Consider the following 16,672-nt stretch of genomic DNA (forward strand, 5'->3'; position numbering starts at 1 on the left):
TAGGCTGATAGTGGAAGGACTCAGCATTAGACTGTTTTTCCACTGTGGTATTTGCCTCCTCAGCTATTTAATTGTAACCTTTAATGTACTTACCTATTCTTCTAATGTTTCTTTTTTTAAAGATGTATTTATTATAATTTTATGTGTATGAATGCTTACATGTATGTATGTATGTAAATATGTACTCCACCTGTATGCAATACCTGACAAGGTCACAAGAGGGCATTAATGTTACAGGCCACAGGAACTCAGCTGGTTATGGCAAAGTCACTACCTGAAGGGATCAAGGAATTCCTTCAGAGGAAGCCAAATTCCAAGGAACATTTGGTGTTATTTGGCTTGTTATATATCAGCTGTCTTCTGTTATGAAAATCATGTGTGCCTTCATAGTTTTTCCATTGATTTTTCCCTAAGAATTGCTAACAATGTGGACTGATCACTCTTTGGACATATACATTCAAGGTATTTGGAGAACAGCCTCAGTAAAGGCTCCCTTTCCCCCAGCCCATCCATTTCTCCCCTTTCAGTCCTGGAATCAGATATCTCCCTTAGCCACTTTCAAGTACTAACAGAAATAACAGTCCAGACCACCACATGCTAGTTTCCTGATTTAAGGTAAATTCCACAAGGAGACACCCCTAGGTGAGGTGGACCTTAAGCAATAGCGCTACACAATTTAGCTCAGACCCTCCTTTCTTACAGCCTTACTAACTTTATAGACCTCTAACTCCTTACTTAACCACTTCTAGGAAGAGATAACCTTGTGCACTGACAGCTATGCACAGCCAGAAACCCAGTTCAAGCCTCCCTGTAATTATTGTCATTGGCAGCATCCAGCCAGGACTATCCCCAGATGGAGGAAAGTACCTTATCAGAGATACCTCTGTACTCTCTAAGAACAGACTTAAGTGTTCAGACTACCCATTTGAGAAGGCCTGGCAGATGTGCCAATTAAACTTAACTTCCTCCTTCCGCAAATCTTACCTCTAGTTCCAGATCTCCCTTTATCACCAGAGGCATCTAGCTGTACACAGGTTGTCTAGCGACTGAGCACGCTTTCCCCCACCCTGCAGAAAAATGGCAGATAGCTTGGACAGATAGGAGCCACAGGAAAAAAGAAGATAGTTTTGTTTTTTCCCATTGACCTAGCAACTTATAGATTCTTAACATTTTCTACCAATTGCATTTAAGATTATAGTTGAGCACATAAGATCCCTCTTCTTAGATATTACCTGAATTTAGCCTTTAGTTAATTCATTTCCCCATTGGCCACTTCCCTTTTGGGTTGCAAATGATAATTAACAATTATTGCCTCTCTTTGTGATTCTTATCACCCCTTTGTTTGACCCTGGAAGGCTAGCTTTGCACTGCCAAGGGATTACTACTTGTAAGTATATATATATACGGGGACTCCAGGGCAAGGGAGGACAGAGAAGATTTGAAAGAATAAATGATGACCGGACTAAGAGCTTGGTGTGCTGAGATTCTATTTCCCGAAAATAGTCCTCCCATTCGTAGTTCTCTCTTTTGAGCCCCTGAGATGTATAATATTAAGGCTGGTCCCTCTAATATTATACAAGATATTAGACCCCCTAGAACTGGAGTTACAAATGGTTATGACCTGCAAACTGAACCTTGTTCCTCTGCCAGAGCAGTCAGTGCTCTTAACCATTGAGCTACCTCTCCAGCCCCAACTCTTCCAACCTCACCCAACCTTACCTTGCTTGATGTTTCATTTCTAAACACTCCACTCCAGTGAATCACTGTGCTTAAGAGTTTTGGATTAAAGCATCTTAAGGCCAAAGCATGAATCCTCTCATGGTAACTGAGCCAAGAATTTGAGACTTGTGGAAATGCTCCCAGTGGCCCAGAACCTGTTCCTTCTCAATATAGCATTCTTCTTTCTCCCATATGTCTTCACTGCATTGTATACCATTCAGTTCAAAGGAGTTCTAGCTTTTTGTCCCATTCCTGCCCTTTGGGCAACCATGATTTATCAATTCTTTTCTTGAGTTCTCTGCTTCTTTCAAGAGAATTGGAGCAATAGATCTTCACAGTCCAACCAAAATGTTTTGATAATTCAGAAACTGTTAGTATCTCTTGCCTTATTTTGAAGCAAAAATATTCTTCTTCTGAGTGTTCAACCCCCTGCCCAAATTCTGTGTCCTGGGTTATAGCTTCAACTTTAGGCAAGTGAGGTCCTTGTTCTTTATCCACCAGGCTAGATGCTATAAGGCTCTGTTCCAAGTCCCTCTTGTGTTTGCTGTGATCCATGGGATCCATCTGTCACTTTGGATGTTTCCATAACAACCAGCTTCAGAATATAACAGCTCCCTAACTCAGAGGCACAGAGTTACTTTCACTTTTCTGCAAATGAGTTTTACTTTCTGGTGCTCTGCTATGGCTCTTGCAGAAACCTAAGATCTGTACTGGGAGGGAAATCCAGATTCCAGTATATTCCTAGGAAATTTGGTTAATAAAAAATTTACAGTCCTCTAGGCCAGTGTGGTGGTGCATTACCCAGATTTAATCTCAGCACTTGGGAGGCAGACTCAGGTGAGTCTCTGAGTTTCAGGCCAGCCTGGTCTACAAAGCAAGTTCCAGCATAATCAGAGCTATACAGAGAAATCTTGCCTCAAAAAACAAAACAAACAAACAAACAAAAAAGTTACTGCATTTTGGAGACTATTATGGAAAACTGTAACTGGTTAAAATGACAACTGATAGTGAGATGCTCAGCCACAACAAATACATCTGCAGGTCAACTCCTACACCTAAGGCTTCGAGAATACCACAAGAGGGGGTAGAAAGATTGTAAGAATCAGAAGAGTGGAAAATCTGCTGTGAAATGTCTCCTAGAAATAACAGGGGAGCTTCACCCACAATATGACTGCCTAAACAAGACTGAATAAGTACAACATCAGTAGAAAAGCTAATGTGGAAAGGGGAGAATCTCGGAGTTCCAGTCCTAGACAAAGAACTACAGGTAGCTAAGGAATACTGAGAGTTGGAGAATTATTCTTTCCCAGAAATGAGGCCCTAATTGGTTATCCAATACCAAGTGGTCAGCCCTGAAATCATACACCCACAAGCAATATTAAATGGATTCAGCAGGATATATTTATATATGTGTAACTATATAACTATATAGAGAGAGATAGATACATACATACACACACACACACACACACACACATATATATATATATATATATATATATATATATATATATATATATATGTATATAGCAAAGAAAAAGGGGTCATTAATTTGAAAGGAAGCCAGTCAGGGGTGAGGGGTTAGGAGAGAGGAAAGGGAAGTAGGAAAATATTACAATTATATTTTAATTAAAAAATTTTTAAATAAAAATAATGAATCAATGATAAAATTCATCATGATTATCTTTGAGAGATAAGGCAAAAGAAGGGCTTCAAAAAGATTAGTGATAAAAATATTTATGAAACAAAACAAAAAGTCACAGTCTTTTAAGACTGGCTCTCCTGTTCCAATATCTAAATGCATGGAACTAGGATGAAAGTCACCAGTGTCCCTAGCTTCCCCACAACTGTTTGATATTCTTGTTTTCACTTCAGGTTAGTCAGGTGATGTCACATACCATTTTACAGTTATTGGTTCATTTTCTCAAAATTTGAGGACTAGAGACCAGGTCTGAGAACTACACAGGGGATCTTAGTTCTGATCAAAATCAAATCAGAATTATCTCCTATGCATACAGAGCAGGCATGTTATTTCCTGACAGTGTTTGTCCTGTCTGGATTCAATCTCAACAAATGAAATTCAAGTCAGCGTTGGTGCAAGTACTGAGAACTGAGAATAACCTGCCTGGTGTTTCTGAATAACAAACAATAATATTGTCAATCAGAAGGTGAAAGAAACCCTTGGGATGTTTACACACATTCTGAATCAAATTGAGTTTGGTGGATGCCAGGATAGAAAAATAAGGTTCTTCATACTTCAAATCTTTGTTGTTCTGGCTGCTGCACTTTACAAATGGCACACCATCTCTTTAAAACAGTCCCACAGAGTATAACTGCCCTCATTATTCCCACTTTATGACTAGAAAAATTCATACTTAAAAGATTAGATAGCCTAACCAAGGAAACACCTAGATATTTGGAGGGCAAAGGTGCAAACCCAAGCAACTCAGCCCCAACATTCACATTCCTATCACTGACACTACACCACCTTTTCAGAAAGGTAGAGATCAAACAGGGCCATGTCCCCTTCTGTGGTATTCTTGCCCTGCCCTCCATACCCTCCTCTTCTTGGTTTGTGTTCTAGTTTCATCCCCTTACTCTGATAAAACACTCTGACCAAATACAGATAGTGGAGGAAAGAATTTGTCAATGGTGATAGGCATTGAGGTTTCAAAAGCCCATGCCAGGCCTACTCGGCTGTCTCTGCCTTCTCTGTGGATCAGGATATAAGTTCTCAGTTACTGCTCCAGTACTTTGCTTGCCTGCCTACTGCCAAACTCCCCACTGTGATAATCATGGACTAACCTGAAACTGTTAGCAAGCCTCCAATTAAATATTTGTTCTTATAAGTTGCCTTGGTCCTGGTGTTTCTTCACAGCAATTGAACAGTTACTTAAATTTGTGAACATATGAGCTAAAGAATAAAAAGAATTGGGAACGAAGCAATAAGGAGTCACTTTGGGTAGAAATACCAGTTGAGCAAGCCATGAGAGCAGTGGGCTATTTGATTAGTATGATAAAGAGCACTTGATGGGGAATTGATTGAGGGCTTTATTTGTAGCACTAGCCAACTCTTAGGGTATAGTGTCCCCAGCATTTCCATCTGCTATGCTAGGTAACTGAGCAAAGAATTTGGGAGTGATAAATAGCAAATCAGTCCCTGTTGGTTCCAGAATAACTCTGGAACTGTTCCAGAAAAGGAAAGGAGAGAGTCATCAGAAATGATATAAAAAAAATAGGGAGGTGGTAGACTTTGGAACTTAGAAGGATTTTAGAAGACACTTCAATTTTTTTCTTTAGCTAGGTGTAGTAGAACACACCTTTAATGCCAGCATTCAGGAGGTAGAGGCAGGTGGATCTCTGTGAGTTTGAGGCCTGATCTACATAGAGAGTTATAGGACAGCCAGGACTACATAGAGAGACACTGTCAAAAAAAACACACACATAGTGGGGCTGAAAAGATGGCTCAGTGGTTAAGAGCTCCAACTGCTCTTTCAAAGGACCCAGGTTCAATTCCCAGTACGTACATGGCAGGTCACAACTGTCTATAACTCCAGTTCCAGGGGACTGGATACCTCAGAGATACATTCAGGCAAAACACCAAGGCAAATGAAATAAAAACAAATAAATATTTAAAACAAACAAACAACAACACACACACATACACACACACACACACACAAATTTTGACAAGGTCTCTCTAACCTGTCCATGCTGTCATCATCACCCTACCATGCATGGCATTCCAGATGCTGGAATGACAAGCATGCATGAGAATGCCTGGCTGGATTGTATTTCTGTGATGAAAAAGCTATCTGCAAGATTTGAGGCCACAGAAATGACGTTCTTTCTTCCCCCTTCTTTCTAGATGTTTGGGGAAGAATAAGGAAAAAAGGTAAACACTTCAAGATTTTTTTTGGAAAAAGAAGATAGTGCAATTTTTTCAAATAAACATTGTTGTCAAGATAGTTTAATGTCCTTTAAAGGGCACTTATTGTCAGCAACAGATGGGCAAATGTTGGGCCATTGAAACTGCTGGAAGAGAACAGCAACTGCCACTCATTGTTTGTTAACTGAAGTGTTTCCAAGAAGCACTCAGGTGACCTAGTCAATCTCAAGCTCAGAGTTGAAGGAATACCTTGAGAAGGAGACAATTGCAAGGGCTGTGGGGAGCTTGAGGGATGTCTTATTTTTTTGTTTTGAATTTTACTCCCAAATGGAAATAGAGAGCTACAGCTGTAGCAAATGCTAATTTCCAGCTTACCTGACACTGTCTTTCCTTGACAGAATTCCTGAAAGGAAGGGCGACCTTCTGCACTTCCCAACCAAGGTCTTGTAAGTGACAAGTGGTAATAAAAGGTCCACTCACTAGTAGGCTAGGCACTAGATTCATTGCCACACTCAGAAACGAACAAGATCCAACACCATTATCAAATAAATATAGGAAGAATGAGCAGCAGAGAGAGGGCAAAAGAGACATGACAGAAAAAATGAGAAAGAGAAAGAGAGAGACAGAGAGATGTTCAAAGGGTTTATACAGTTAATAACATCACATAAAGATAAACCATCAGAAAACCTTATGAAAGAACTTGCATCTCAAAGAAAGGACACTTTGCCTAAGTTTGCTGTGTTTTTGTTGACTTGCACTACTGACTGCTGGCTACTACGAAACACTGATCTAGGAGTACTCCAACAACTCGTAGCACAAGGCTTAACTTTAAGAAGCTATAGTAAACAAGAGACAAAATCAAAGCAATTCTCTTTCCTAATTAGAAACAGCACAGAGAATGCAATCTTTTCCATATCACAGTTAAAGTACAGTGAACAAAACAGCTCAACAAACCTTAAGACAAAAAGTGCAGGTTATTAATGTTTACATGCAGTTGATAAGCATTCCAAATAGGGTCAGCCGCCTAAAGTGAAACCTTTCTTCCTATAGACTTCAGATTCTGCTTGGAATCCTACTGGATCGAGAAGCACATGTACTGTGCTGTTGTCTTTACACTATGACAGTTAAACACAATCTTACTAGGACTTTGAATCCATTGTCTGATTTATGGTCAGTGGGTTTAAAAAGAAATCCACATGCAGATCTTTTAAGACTTAAAAAGTGGTCATAGAGAAAACTGAGTGACTGTAAAGATGCTCTTTTTGTTTAAAGCATCTCACTTTCTCTCCCCATTGACCTCCTAACCTCCCCTTCTCCTTCTCCTGTTTCATCCTTCCCCTACATTTCCCCTCCCAGGTGCTCGGTACTTTACCAAGGTTCTATATTTCAGTGTATTATGTTAGAGTCTCTTCTTGTTTTAATTTTACTAGTAGGTAGCCCAGTTTGTGCTGAAAAAAAAAGGGGGGGGGTATATTTGACCATATGTGTTATTCATAGAAGACAGTATGATCAAATGTGCCAAAAACAAGCAAACAGAACTTAATTCATGACAAGTATGCCTTATTTTTATTGATCTGCTTTGTCTTACAATTAAGGTCCAAGAGCTTGGTTAAACTATGTTATTTGCCTAAGTAAAAAAAGAAAACTTGAAATGCAAAAAAAAAAAAAAAAAAAAAAAAAAAAAAAAAAAAGATAAACCATCAGTAAATAGTCAAACATCTAAACAAAGTAAACTCTAAAACATGAGTTAATTAAAAGGTTATAGTTATGATGAAGGAAGAATAAATGGATGTTCTGTAATTTTTTTTATATTATTTTATTTTATTCTATTTATGTGTATGGATGTTTTGCCAGTATGTATGTATGTGTACTACAAGCATGAAGTTCTCAAAAAGGTCATAAGAGAGTCTTGAATTCTCTGGGACTGGAGTTACAGATGGTTGTGAGCTGCCACATGTGCTGTGGGCTGCAGGAATATATTATAAGAACTCAGCTGGTTATGGCAAAGTCACTACCTGGAGGGATCAGGGAATTCCTCTAGAGGAAGCCAAATTCCAAGGAACATTTGGTGTTATTTGGCTTGTTATATATCAGCTGTCTTCTGTTATGAAAATCATGTGTGCCTTCATAGTTTTCCCAATTGACTTTTCCCTAAGAAGGGCTAACAGTGTGGACTGATCACTCTCTGGACATACACATTCCAGGTATTTGGAGAACAGCCTCAGGAAAGGCTTTCTCTGGAATCAGATATCTCCCTTGGCCACTTTCAAGGACTAGCAGTAATAACAGTCCACATGCAAGTCTCCTGATTTAAGATAAATTCCACAAGGAGACACCGCCTAGGTCATGCCTACGTTACACAATTTAGCTCAGACCCTCCTTTTTTACAGCCTTACTAACTTTATAGAACTCTAACTCCTTACCTAGCCACTTCTAGGAATATTTAGATAACCTTCTGCGCTGACAGCTATGCTCAACCAGAACCCCATTTCAAGCCTCCTTGTAATTATCATCATTGGCAGCATCCAGCCAGGTCCATGCCCAGATGGAGGAAAGTACCTTATCAGAGATACCTCTGTACTCTCTAAGAGCAGACTTAACCATCCAGGCTACCTGTTTGAGAAGGCCTGGCAGATGTGCCAATTAAGCTTTACTTCCTCCTTTCCCAAACCTTACCTCTAGTTCCAGATCTCCCTTTAACTATCGCCAGAGGCATCTACCTGTACACAGGTTGCCTAGCAACCGAGCACACGTTCCCCCACCCTGCAGAAAAATGGCAGATAGCTTAGACAGATAGGAGCCACAGGAAAAAAGAAGACAGTTTTATTTTCTCCCATTGACCTAGCAACTTACAGATTCTTAACATTTTCTACGAATCACGTTTAAGATTATAGTTGAGCACATAAGATCCCTCTTCTTAGACATCACCTGAATTTAGCCTTTAGTTTATTCATTTCCCCCATTGGCCACTTCCCTTTTGGGTTACAAATGATAATTAATGGTTATTGCCTCTCAATGTGATTCTTATCACCCCTCTGTTTGACCCTGGAAGCCTGTCGAGATATATATATACCAGGACTTCCAGGGCACTGGGGGTCAGAGAAGAGAAAAGAGTATGGAAGAACTAGATGGGTAAGAACTTGAGAGGAACAAACTGAGATGGGAAAGAACTAGGTTGAATGGCTAGAAGAGAGTACTAGAGGAATGAGATGGAAGATGAGGAAGAGCCAGATGGGAAAGTATTAGCTGGGTAAGAACAAGCTGAAAAGGACCTAGATGAGGCAGAATTAAGATGAGAGAATTAAGACAGAACTTAGAGGGAGCAATAGATAAGTATAGAGAGAAATCAGTCAAGAAAGGAGCTAGACATGAGAACAGAACTTAAGCTGTGTATAAAGGATGTTATGCCAGAGGAATTAAAGCAAGTGGACTATAGAGTTCAGTGTGCTGAGGTTCTATTTCCTGAAAATAGTCCTCACAGTTAGTAGTTCTCTCTCCTGAGCCCCTGGGATGTATAATATTAAGGCTGGTCTCACTAATATTATACAAGACACATGGGTGCTGGGAATTGAAGCCTGGTCCTCTGGAATAGTTGATCAATTCCTCCAGCTCTGCTCTAAAAGTTTTGCAGTTTTAATCTTAGCTGCGCTTAATGGTATGGAAACTCAACAACTTAAATCATGTATAGAAGCAAGCCCAAATCAAGTCTGTGCTGAGCACTTGGGTCCTGATTGTATATTCTGGGCAGTAGTATGACAAGCAGAATCTCAGTCCCCATGTGTCACTGGGCACATTGTGTGCACACTTTGTGCACATTTGCCATGCAGCAGAGACATGTGGGAAGCAGGTATTAAGTGGGGTCCTGGACCAGGTCTGCCTTTATGTGGGTCCACAAGGTAGCCATTGTCCTGCCTCCTGATTCTGTCATTTAAAGTATCTAATGATGCTGCAGCATCCTTAAACTGATTCCTCAGCTTTAAGCAATAAGACCAAGTGGAAGTCTCTGAAATCATTTTCCATGTCCTTTCCAAATGAAAAAAATAAACATGCTACTTATCAAGTCTTCAGAAGAGTGGAGACAGGTGCTACACTCATACGTAAAGGACACAAGTTTCTGTTTAACTCACTAGTCTGGTTCTTGCAAAGGTGAAATAAGTCACAATAGACAGCAGATAACTACAAATCAAACAAACAGTAGCCCTTGTTACCAGTACACTGGGTGCAGTGTTTCATTACAACACATCTCCTGGTGTGGCAAAGGCTTTGATTCAATGTCCTTCACAAAGGTGATTTGGAAGCATTCTTATGAATGGACAGCTGCAGACATTTCCAGCAAAGCTGTGCTGTCTAGTTTTATGTCAACTTGATCTGACATCTGAGAGGAAACTCAATTAAGAAAATGCTTCCATAAGATCTGCCTGTAGGACAATCTTGTATGGCATTTTCTTAATTATTGATTGATGGGGGAGGACAAAGGCCATTGTGGGTGGACCTTGGGTTGGTGGCTCTATAAGTGGACCTTGGTTGGGTGCTATAAGAAAACAGGCTGATGCTTTGTTGACTCCCATGGGAAGCCTGCCCCTTTCTGAATGTAGACAGAGCAGGAGTGGATAGGGTAAGTAGGAGGGAGGTGGGCAAGGGAATGGGAGGAGAGTAGGGAGGGGAAACTGTGGTTGGTATGTAAAATAAATGAAAACAGTTTAATTGGGAAAAAAAGGAAGCAGGCTGGGCAAGCCACCCAAAGCAAGCCACTAAGAAGTATTCCCTCATGGCCACTTCATCAGCTCCTGCCTCCAAGTTCCTACCCACCCTTGAGTTTCTGTGCTGAATTCTTTGGATGATGAACTATTGTATAGAAGTAAAAGTGAAATAAACCCTTCCCTCCCAAGTTGCTTTTGGTCATGGTGTTTCATTATAGCACTAAAAACCCTAATGAAGACAAAGGCTGTACAAATCCTGCTCTTTGCTAATGATATAATCTAAAGGAAAACACTATAGAATGTTATATTGGCCCACTATGACAACAACACAATAATTTTTACTGAATAGACAAGAAGGGCAAATATTCTAGATGTCTCATTAAGACAACTGCTAAAGGATGGAAGATGAACTTTAAAATTCAGAGGTATATCATTTTGGTAAAGTTGGTTTTGAGTCCAGAGGTCTGGTGCATTGTTGGATATCATTTAAAAAGTAAAGGAACTAATTACTGAAGTTATTGACAAGTTGTTTCTTAGTGGTGTCACCTTTTACTACTAAAACAAAGTACAACAATTGGGTGTCTATTCAGTTTACAGAATAACAAAAACCCATAGGTATGTAGGAATGTAAGTTTGTACTGTCACTATGGAAGTCAGGATAAAAATCCTTCCAAAATGTAAAAATAGAATTACCACATAATTCAGCTATAGCACTCCTGATTATATACCTAAATGACTGTAAACCAGAGAAACAGAAATACTTGCCTATCCATGTTTATTGAAATGCTGTTTATAATTACCAAGATACAAAATGAGCCTAAAATTCTATCAAAAGATGAATGGATGAGAGAGAGAGAGAGAGAGAGAGAGAGAGAGAGAGAGAGAGAGAGAGAGAGAGAGAGAAGAAGAAGAAGAAGAAGAAGAAGTTGAAGATCCAGTATAGGAGAATAAGAAAGATGACTGGGTAGTAAGAAGAAATAATAATCAAAAAGATGTCAAAGAAATTAATATATGAAATCAAACTAAGTGTCCATTAACAAATGAATTGTTAATTTCTTAGCCTGGCCATGCCTATGTGTCTCCTGACATGGAATTGTATGTTAGCTATCTTTCAGCTGTAAGGATACAGCATAGCAGGCTTTCATTTTTTTGGAGACAGACAGGAAGCTATGGGCACTGTAATCTAACAATATGCTAATTTTTAAAAAATATTTTTAAAATTAATTCAGTTTTTCAAATGGTACTAACAGACTACTTTTTACAAAATCAAGAAGTGGCCAAGTGTTAAGTGTTGTTGAGATCTAACAGGGTAAAGCTTAATGTGTATATGGGAGGCAGCAACCGATGGCCTTGATAATTGCTTTGTACAGTGAGGCAGACTGAACAGGAGAGGAAGGCTGGGAGCAGATGCTCTGTAAAAAGAATTGTCACAGCTCTGCAGTAGGAAGACATCTGTCCTTATTGCTAACAGGGCCTTGTTAATGTTTCACTCCCGCTCATTCCTCATCTTCCACTCTTACTAATGCTCTTGGTTGTGGCTCTTCAAAGTGGGTCAGGGACACAGGAACAGCTCATTTAGTATCATCTCTGTTCAAAGAGCAGATGTGGCTTGTTCATTTCAAATGGATCTCCTTTCCTGGGAAAGGATGCAGAAAGTCTAGAGGTTAAGCCAGTTTGTACAGACTGGTTCCACCTCCTGTGAACTGTACCCAGGGGAATTTTGCAGAAACCATTGAACCTCTGGACACTCTGTGTCAGCAATATAGATAGACATGTTGTGTCTTTAAAATGTCAGAGTTTATTGGATAACAATAAATTCACAAGCTATAACTATCTCAATGGCAGTAGCTTGTTAGTTATTCCCAGTTTCCTTGATAATTTTGGCCAAGGCAAGCACAGATTCTTTTATTTCTATCTTAGATGCTAATATTGACTCTCAGATCACATATGACACATCACATGGTAAATCTATCTATCTATTTATCTATCTATCTACTTGACTACCTACTTACTTATCTATCTAATGTAGGTCACAGAGTGATGACAAAAGATTAAAGAAGCAAGGAGTGTCAAAGAAGCCTAAGAAGCCAAAGCCAAACTGTTAAGAATGTATGAGTCTCTGTAGTGATCAGATAATGAACCCAAACTGAGCTATACAGAAGATGCTACGGTTGCAGGCCACTACAAGTCACAGAACTGAAAGTGAAGTTACAGAGTTGAATCTAGCTGAAGAAGTAAAATGGCCAGGACCAGGTCCAGAAGGGATGGATAGACAGCAGCTCCAGATCAACAATGGTGACTAAGCCAAGATAAAGACCCAGGGATGGTTCTACCTGTTGGTTCTTGACACCCACACACGAGGTCAGATGACAGGTCAGTGGGGATCATTGTTATCTCTTTACAAATTGTCCACCTCTTTATGAGGTCCAAGTGAGGAAGTTATTTATTATCCTCAGTCTGGTATGTCCAATAAAGTCTGGGGTCTGGTTTTCCTGATACTGCTTTAATATTCCCATGTGCCCTTCAATCTCAACTCACCCCAGTAAATATATCAGATGGAACCATTCTACTTTCAGGAAGAAGTAATTTATCAGTCTGTGCTGCATGACTGGTGTCAGAGAGTGGGTATTGTTCACATTTCCACCAGGATGCACAGTCAACTTGCATCATCAAAATGGAACCAAAAGCTGCTTGTAAAATGGAGTCTCTTATGACAAAGCATAGTCTTAAAACGACAACAACAACAAAAACCCACTGTTTTACACAATATAAAGTAGCTTAGAGAAGGCACAATTTAATCTCAACACATCTTGCTTACTTCATTGTTTATTATTCATTAGATCAGTACATTCCTCACCAATGCACACAGCAAGCACATGGCCTTTATATAGTAGCAGCTATTTATCTGTGAGGGCTTTGCCACATTAAAATACCAAGCACTCACTGACCCATGCCAGGAGTGTGATGCTGCCCAGATGGTATGGGCCTTACTTGGTGATCTAGGTCAGTCATGAAAACTGATAGTGCCAGGCCTGTGTTGTCCTTTTCCAAAAATGCCTTTTGGAGCATTTCTCCCCTGCTACCCTGGGCTCAATTAGGGCTCAGTTACTATTTCCATCTTTCACACTTTCCTAGGAATCCCAGGAGACCAGGGTTGGAGTACTTTCATCTAATGAGAAGACTTTCTTATTCCTTAGGTTATTTTCTCCCTCTAACTGAAGAGTAAAGACAAACAAACACCACAACCAAAGCTAGAAGAATGACCTCACCAGGGAAAAGCACTGGGTGCCTTAATCCTTGCTCTGTCAGTCTGGCTGTGCTGCCTACCAGACAGTTTGACTGGGTGACTTATTGTTTTATATTTTTAAATTGGTCTCAGTAGCACTGTCTGATAAATCAACACACAAGCCATTAAATGGTTCATTATCCCAGTAATATGATTTATTCTTTGTGGCAAGAAATGCAGGAGATTTCAGGAAACTTAAAAATATCCCACTTGAAGCCACAAGTGCCCATTCTTGTCATTGATAAGCTAGGTGAGAAAGTGTACCGGCACAAAAGTCAAAGGGAACATTCAGTGGGTGACTGATTCCCTCCAGCAGTCCTTGGCTTCCTGATGGAGAATGAAACCACATCCTCACCAGGCAGGCTTCATGCTTCATCATACCCTCTCTCATTCTCATGCTTGCAGGGCCCATCTGGCTGAGTGTGTAGTCTGGTGTAAAATGCACTTCGGAGCACACCATTAACCAGCCTTACTTGAGTATGAAATCATAAAGTACAGGAGACCATGGAGTCAATGTGCAGTAACAGAAAGACATCTGTTCTGGTTTCCACACCCGTGTGGAGTCATTTAACATTTTTGTTAATGTATTTTATTTAAAAGGGTGAAAGTGAAGGTCAGTGGAACTGAGAAAGTACAGAAACAGAGATAAGAATAGAGTATCCTATAATTATAAAATTCACACTTCCTAAGGATTGTAATAAGTATAATAAACTCAATTCAACTCAGAAATAGATTCCCTGGATCATGCAATTGCCTATCTCTGCTATAACACCAGGGTCTAGAACAAGGTTCACACATTTAGGAAACTTAATTATAGTTAGGTAAATAGACAGCTAACAAAAAAATATTTAGTAGCTGAGATATGGCTCAATGGCTAAAAGCACTGGCTGCCCTTGCAGAGGGGTTCAGTTCTCAGTATCCACATGTCTGAGTGTCTTTGACACCAGTTCAAGGGGCACCAGTCTCCTTTTTTAGTTTCCATGGGCACCAGGCATGCATGTGACAAACAGACATACATGAAGATAGATCACCCATACACATGAAATTTTAAAAATTTAAAACAAATACATAAATAAGTGATGTAGCATCAGGTACTGGTGAGAGGAACAAAGACAGATAAACAGAGTCTGTGGGTAGAAATGCAGTCTTCTGTACTGTATTGTAATAGAAGATCCCTCTCTCTTTTTTCTCCACTGTCCCATGCTGGTGATCACATATAAGGTCTTCATGCATTCTTAACAAATAAGACTGAGTCTAACCCCAACCTTATGAGGTCTCTTTAAGGCAATTACTGAGATACTTTTGATCAAGAAGGATGTTAAACAATAATAAAACAAACAAATACCACTATGGAAAAAGCTGGGTGTGGTGGCTCAGGCCTAGCATTTGAGTGACAGATAGAGGCAAACCAGGCCACCTAAGACTATTTTGTCTCAAAAACAACGAACAAAAATACCCACCCCCCCACAAAACAAGGGCTAAATATGACACTGGGACAGACTGTTTGTATAATATGCACAGTGGTTTGAGCTGCAGAATATCCAAAAAAGAAAAAAAATAAGACTATGGAAGGGCTGGAGAGATGGCTCAGAAGTTAAGAAAACATGCTACTCTTGTAAAGAACCTAGCTTTTGTTCCCAACACCCATCACCCAAAATCTCAAAAGGATTCTCTGACCTCTTTGGACACCAGGCACGTATGGAGTGTGCACACATACAAGTAGTCAAAACACTCATACAGATAAAATAAAATAAATAAACCTAACAAACTAAAAGATGTAATCATCAGAAAAGATCATCACCCAAAAATTCACACTGCAATCTAAATAGTCATGTTTGGTAGATGTAGAAAATCCATATTAGGTTTCAGGAAAGGATGGACAGGGCTAGAATAGCCTTCCTTATGGAGGAACCCAGAAGGGACCAGCAGGGGTGCCTGTAAAGTTTGAGAGGCTCTTATGATAGTAGTCAATGCTCCAGAATGTGCTGACAAGTCACATTGAACTCTTGTGCAGAATTCTGCTGTCCCTACTGCCTCAGCTCCCTTCTACTGTGTCCCTACCTCTAAGTTTAACAATGTACAACTTGACTTCTTAGATTCTCAGTGGTGAGTCAATACTGCCGTGTTACCTCCGTGCACTGCAACTGTAAAGACCCTCTATTAAAAAAGCTGTATACACTGTGGGACAGCCACGCTGTGTATTCCTCCTGGTCCTTACAGCTCTGCACTGTTTATTGGTCAGTGCCTGATAACTTATCCAATTGGTTTTGTCAGGAGGATTTTCTTTAGTCATGCAGAAGGGTAGGTTCATTATGTGTCTTTTTAAACCCTTGACCCATACTAGCAGTTGCCTGTCCTGAGTGGGTATTCAACAACACAAGGAGAAAGCCCAATTTCATATCTTGTAACCAACTAGGGAAAGGATAAATTCTAATTTGAATTTCACACTAAAAGTAATATTTTCACTATTTAAAACTATAATAAAAATGTAACCATAATGAAAACTGTTTTAATAATAATAATAATAATAATAATAATAATAATCCCTCCAAACTAAAACATTTAACATATTAGAGACCACCAGTGTGACACTGTGTTAATTCATTTTAATGTAGAATTCAGAATAAGGTATAAATTCTCTCATCTATGTCTAATTTAAGAATATCTTTGCCTCAGGAATAAAAAGTGCAAATCAGAAAATCTAGTAATATATTCACCACATTAACAAATCAGGAAATTATATGGTTATCTCAACAGGGGAAGAGAAAGTGTTCAATAACATTTAGCTTACTCATATAAGACACGTATTATAGCTGGAAATGCTAGATGTGAAAGGCTTCCATAAAGACACTTCCCTTAGTGGACTGGAGAAACATCCCAGCAGATAAGAGCACTGGCTGCTCTTGTAGCACACTGGGATTCAATTCTCGACAACCACATTTTGGTCCACAACCATCTGCAACTCCAGCTCCAGATGATCTGATGCCCTTTTCTGGCCTCCACAGGTGTCAGGCATGCATATGGTATATAGACATACATACAGACAAAAATTAAAATAAACAAATATATTATTTTATA

Source organism: Peromyscus californicus, unplaced genomic scaffold (assembly GCF_007827085.1).
Source record: "Peromyscus californicus insignis strain IS unplaced genomic scaffold, ASM782708v3 Scaffold_4__1_contigs__length_199733344, whole genome shotgun sequence".
Lineage (NCBI taxonomy): Eukaryota > Metazoa > Chordata > Mammalia > Rodentia > Cricetidae > Peromyscus > Peromyscus californicus.